The following is a 6,000-nucleotide window of genomic DNA, read 5'->3' as shown; positions in this document are numbered from 1 at the left end:
GGTGTACAGAAAAGGTTGCAGTTGCTTACTGGTCTGAAGCTATGGGTTTTTTTCCTCCTTTGATAGCAGAAAATAAATGAACCTAGTATGAAAAGTTTCTGGTTTGGGGATTTTCTCAAGTGAGAGTGTTGTGTAGGACAAATTAGTTTTACAGATGAATGCCATAATATTTGATGCTGGAATCCAGAGATTAGCTGAGCCCAACCAGAAGGATGCACAGTTAAGGAGTGAACATAAAAAGCCCCAAATCTTGTATTTTAGTTTTGTTCCATTACTGCTTAGTAGAAAAAAAAAATAAATGGTCCAAGAGCACAAAACAGGCACATGCTGTTTTAAAGACTAAGCTGTTAAACAACCTGATTTCATGGGAAGATTGCAGCAGACAGACTACCTTTTAAAGGAAAATAGCAAATATTAACACAATAGCAACTAAGCAGAGATTTTGTTGATTTGCCAAATACCCTCAACATGAAACAGCAAATTATGTTGCATTTAAAATATTATTTGATGAGTAAGAACTTGTAATCCCTGTGGGAACATGACCAGATATAGAGATATGGGTAAGGAATCCCTTGAACACTGTGGCAAGGCCCCTGGGCTCTATTAGAAACACCAAAGGGAATATTCAGCACATAGTCCTTGAGAGAAATGCTTTACTGATATCCTGCTCCTTCAACAGAAAGAAAAACCACAGAGCATATGAAATTCTGGTGCTGTCAGTACTTCTCAGGCCTGCCGAACTCGGTTTGTCATTTATCCTGCACTAGGGCACAGCTCCCATTAGCAGGATTGTTCCAATGGATTGAAAGGGTGGCTTTCTTCAGGTCCTTCTGCTGCTGTGGCCCCATAGAAGGGTGGCTTCTGGCTGCTGCCATGTCGGGATTGCTCTTAAGGAGTGCAAGGGAGTGGACAGCTTTTTAGGAAGTCCTTTGTATGTTGTAGACAATACATCTTTCCTGCACTGAGCAATCTAGTAATCTAATATTCAACTACCAAGCTGCTGTGTTCCCAACAAATCCTTGGAGAAATGTAGGAATCCCATCAAAACTGAGGTCTTATCACTCCTCGGGAATTTTCGAACGTGCAGCAGAACAGAGGGCATGTCTTCTATGCAGAATAAGACCAGACATTTCCTTTATCTGACAGCCAACTGGTTAATGGGATTCTAATTTAATCAGAGTACAGAATGGGGCAGGTGTAACATTGACAAATTATAACAGAGATCAACATGCAAGAGCAGAGCAGGTAGGAGTTGCTGTGAAGAGTGACAGCTGCTGGGGAAACTACGGATGTCCAGGCAGGATTTTGCATACAGCAGTAAGGCAGTCCCACGGCACAACAAATGGAAGCACACCTGGACTTTAAAACAGCTCTGAATTTTCTTGTGTATTAAACTCTGTAAAGCTCTACCTGAACATTCACATCAGTATTCAAAGGAGGCTGAGTTGTTTCAAACAGTAACACAGTGCAGGTATTGTTAGAGTAAGCTGCAAACACATGGAAGAGAGACATTATAGTGAGGAGACCAGAGCTCATCCAGACCCTTGGGATTTGCTTCCCAGCCACAGTTTGCCCACTGAACATGAGTTACTCCTGCTTTCAAGTCTTGCTGCCTGGATACCTCCTTTACATGCCTCTGAAAACAGCTCAGTAAGAGTTGCCCTACACTGCCTACCATGTAATAATCCACTTCCTAGAACTAACGCTTCAGGCAGACAGCCAGGATGAACTGGAAGATCCTTGCCACATCATGAGACCTCCTTGCCACAGGAGGTTGTACATGCAAGTGTTTATAGGGATTCAAAACTTACTGGACAGAAAATGGAAGAAAACTCAGTCAAGGCTCTTCAAAACAGGCAAAATCACTGCTTTAGAAAATATTTATGCTTCACATGACGGAAGACTGGGAGAGTATTTGAAGCAGTATCACTGTAAGCTTGCTCTGTCTCCATGTTATTCACCTGACTTTTGCTAAAGGCCAGAGACAGATCATTACAGTAGATGGGTCTTTTGCCTGCTTTGATGCTTGATTATTTTCTGCAGTGATGGCAAATGTCCCTGTCCAAGGAACTCAGTGCTTCACAGTAAACATCTGGATCTGTTTTCTTCATGGTGATTATTAGCTGACTCAGCTGCATAAATTAACCTAGCCAAAAGCAAAGGCATGCTGAGTGCTGTGCTGATACCTGAGAGGTTCAGTGCTGCCAGGATGTTCAGGGATATCTAGTGCTCGACTTAAGCAAGGCATAGTTAATATATGTAAATAGGCTTTTTACAATGAGTAATGTTGCCAGATTTTCCAGATTGCCAGCACTGTCCTCCATTAAACTTGGAGGGCAAATTCGCAGAATGCATTATTAAGGGAGGGAGCAGTGATGCCTAGTGAGTAAATCTGGTGATGCTCTTAAGCTTGGGAAACAGAGAACAGACATCCTTGCTTCTCAGCAAGGTTGATGTTATATATTGTCAAACTGCCAGAAATAGTCCATGGTATTGTTCTGCTTTAACAGATTTAGTCAGAATATACAAAATTAAGAACGCAAATAACAATATCGTAAGGGCCAAAAGAAAATATTCTAGACAACTAAAACTGAAATTATATTGCTTACAGGATAATCCAAATGATCCAAGTCAGAACTAAAATTTCTCTGAAAAGAAATGTTTAAGTATTAAATAGTGCAAAGACACACTTAGATCTACCATAAAAAGAAGAAAACATTGCAATTCCTGCATCCCTAATGTAACTTATTCTAATCTGGCAACAAAATCTTCAGCCATCTTAAACACATGCTGTGTTTACAGGGCAGAGTTAAATTTCTTTAGATGCTAGACTTATGCCTCTGAGAAGCCATCCTACACAGTCACTCCCCTTCAAGTTGGTAAAAGATGAAAGCGTAGGGGAAACTTTTCCCCAGCAGTGTAGGTATTTGAAAGGATGAAGCAGTTTCAGTTAGTAGCAGGTGAAGAAGGTGGTTCTAGAGAATCAATGCTATAAGCATTAGCCAAAACACATTTTGGATCTTCTCTCAACACTCCATTCATCTTGCTTAATCTACTTCATGTTTTATTCATGAGTTTTTGAGTTCAATTACAATGCTTAACTAAATTGGTATGTTGCTAACAGACCTTTAAAAATCCTCACGAAAACTCTTTCATGGTGGTATGATGCAAACTGTTACTGAAAAAGGGCTATTTAATAAACCTTGGGAAAGCTATTTAATAACTGCAGTAACACACTCAAGTGTAACAACACACTCTATTGACTTGATTATCACCAGATAAACACACTTCTTGGGTGGCTGAATGTGCCAGGCATAATGCACGCACTGCGAGGAACTTGGTGAGTTCAGGGTATGCTGTCTGAGTGTGCTTTGTGACTACGTTACCTCAGAAGCTGTAACAGAACAAGTAAACTTCTGTAATTACCACTTTTTAATGGTTAGCTACAGCAGGACAATTCTGTCAGAGCACCAGAACTGCCTCCTTCAGTATGTCTTTCACTTCAAATAAATGATGGTCAATAACTACCTAAAATTCAAACTGGGCTAAATCGGGGTAGAGGGTGGCATTTCTGGTTTGAGGATCTCCCATGCTCACTTTTGGATTAGGATTCTGTGCAGAAGACATGCAATAGTCAAGAAGGCAAAGTATTGTGGGATGGCAGAGCTGGAGGACCACCAAAGTAGCCATAGTGCAGAAGTGCCCACTTGAAACATACCTTGACAGGCAGTTAACTCGTTCCTGCTATAGAAGAGGAGCCCAGAGGCCTGCCCTTTCTCCAGAGAGATGCTGAAAGACAAGGCCTTCAAGGAAGATCATACTGGTACAAGTCACTTCATGGAAAGAAACCTCAAAATGAGTGTGAATCACAACTTCTGCATCAACAGTCCAAAGGCAGGTGTGGTCTCCAAAAGCAGCCGTAGTCTCAATCCCACTGAACAAGGCATGCCAGGGGATAGGTTGGTCCTAAGGAAGGAGTTTGGCAGAGTCCTCAAAACAGAGAGCTGTGTCAGCACACACAGAGATGCGTTTTGCCTTTGTAACTAGCAGTGAAGAGAGAAACCTTGGTATTGTGACAGATAGTGCCAGCTCTATGCTGAGAAACAATCCAGATACTGGTATTTACTAGGGAAGGAACAGGAAAATCCACAATGTATCTGCATCTTGACAACCATGAGCTGTTCTGGTCCCTATCCATCTCAAAAAGGATTTACTAGAAGTGGGAAGAACAAGATGGGCAATAATCACAGTTACGGAATGGCTAAATGAACTAGGACTGCTAATGCATAGAAAGATACAGCTGAAGGGGATTTATTCATGCAGTGCATAGTTAAGCTGTGCACTGGGCTGTTGCAGAGGACAACTAGGCAAATGAATAGAAAAAACTGCTAAGCAAATAAACATACAGATACCATCTTTCACTCAGGAAAGCAGGACTGCAGCTACTTGGACACAGGGAGACTATTTCTGATGCTTCTGCATTCCTGTAATCCTCCCTATGGACAATGCTGTCAGCCTCCAGTCACAACAGATACTGGCCTGGATGGGCTTCTCTTTACTTATTCTGGCTGGGTTTATGTTCCACCAGCAGCCTTTCTGCAGAAAGCTCCAAGATCACATGCTAAAATAAACCTTGACTCAGTAGCTTTATACTCAGGAGTGGCAGAATAACCAAGCACTAGGGAGGAAACATCCCCCCAGGCACTTCTGACTGTACATCAAAATACAGATCATCTTCCCTGCTTAAAAACTTGACAGCCAAGAGCACCTCAAGGGGACAATGTGGTGTGTGCTTCGAGCCTGACCAGAAGCAGCCTGGCAGCGGCTGTACCCAATGGAGGCCAACATCCCTGAAAGAGAGAAGCACGTCTGAGCCCAGGGGAGGAGAATGAGGTTCAGGAGGCTGTAGCATATGGGCTGGTGTTCTAAATCTCTCTTACCAATCTGTAGAGCAAACCTGCAATTTCTGTGGTAGCCATGGAAACTAAGGTACTGGAGTACAATGAAACACATGTTTGAATGTTGTTGCCACCACTGAGCATCATCATCATTCAGCATTTCTCCACAACAAGGGCAAAAAGGATATCTGTGTAGTGACAGTTTGGTTGTGGCCACTGAACTCTAGAGCAGACTGAAGAGATACCAGACCACAGCTGCTCTTCCACTCTGACCAGAGAGTAGGATGGTTCCTGGGATGCCAAGCCAGTGTCAAGGAAGACAACATCTTCCACTCCAGAAGAAAAAGGAATGGATGGGAAAAAGTATTCCCTGGCAAGCTGTACAAAAGGATTTGATGCAGGCCTGGAATGGAGCTGGTGGCTTCTCAGGGCGGTCTATACCAAGGAACTTAAGCTGTAAAATCTGCATCAGAATTTCAACAGGTAACAAACAATGCTGACCTTTCAAACAAGTTGGGTTAAAGCAAAGAAAGCCATCAAAGCGTATTGCTTAAATACTGGAAGGGAGCATGTACAGTTAAGTTACAAAGGGGCTTTAAAACAGGGCAAAGCACAGAAGATTCCTTATATTTTTGCAGCAGTCACTTGGCTTGCACCTCTAGAAAAGCTGACATGAAAAGGTGCCTAATGGAGAGATGATGCAGACTAAAGTGCCAAGAGGGGACTGTTTGAGAAGGGTGGTGAGCAGGCATCAGCAGTGAGCCAGCTTGAGGGTCAGGCTGGCTGTCAAGTGCAGGCAGCTGTGCCCAGTGCTCCCAGCCCACACTCCACAGCCCTCTGACACCACCTCTGAAATGGAACAATTAAGATTTCTAATAGTAAGAGATTATTAACATTCATCAGATTCAAGTATGAGCTGGGCACTGTGGCAGGGATTCCAGGTCCTTGCCAGGGGAACCAATGCATCGTAACTCTGTCTCCTAGTTAGACTCCCAAGTTCACAGTTTTGATGGATCGTTACCTACTTGAATCCTAAAGATCTAGATTTAGCACCAAGGAAGGTCTGCGGAAAGAAACTGCTATGTGCTCCCTTTTAGTTTCA

The sequence above is a fragment of the Pezoporus flaviventris genome, unplaced genomic scaffold (genome assembly GCF_033815535.1).
Source record: "Pezoporus flaviventris isolate CSIRO_AGI_PZ_B2104156 unplaced genomic scaffold, CSIRO_AGI_Pfla_v1 ptg000026l, whole genome shotgun sequence".
Classification (NCBI taxonomy): Eukaryota; Metazoa; Chordata; class Aves; order Psittaciformes; family Psittacidae; genus Pezoporus; species Pezoporus flaviventris.
The sequence above is the reverse complement of the archived record's forward strand: the minus strand, read 5'-3'. Positions refer to the sequence as shown.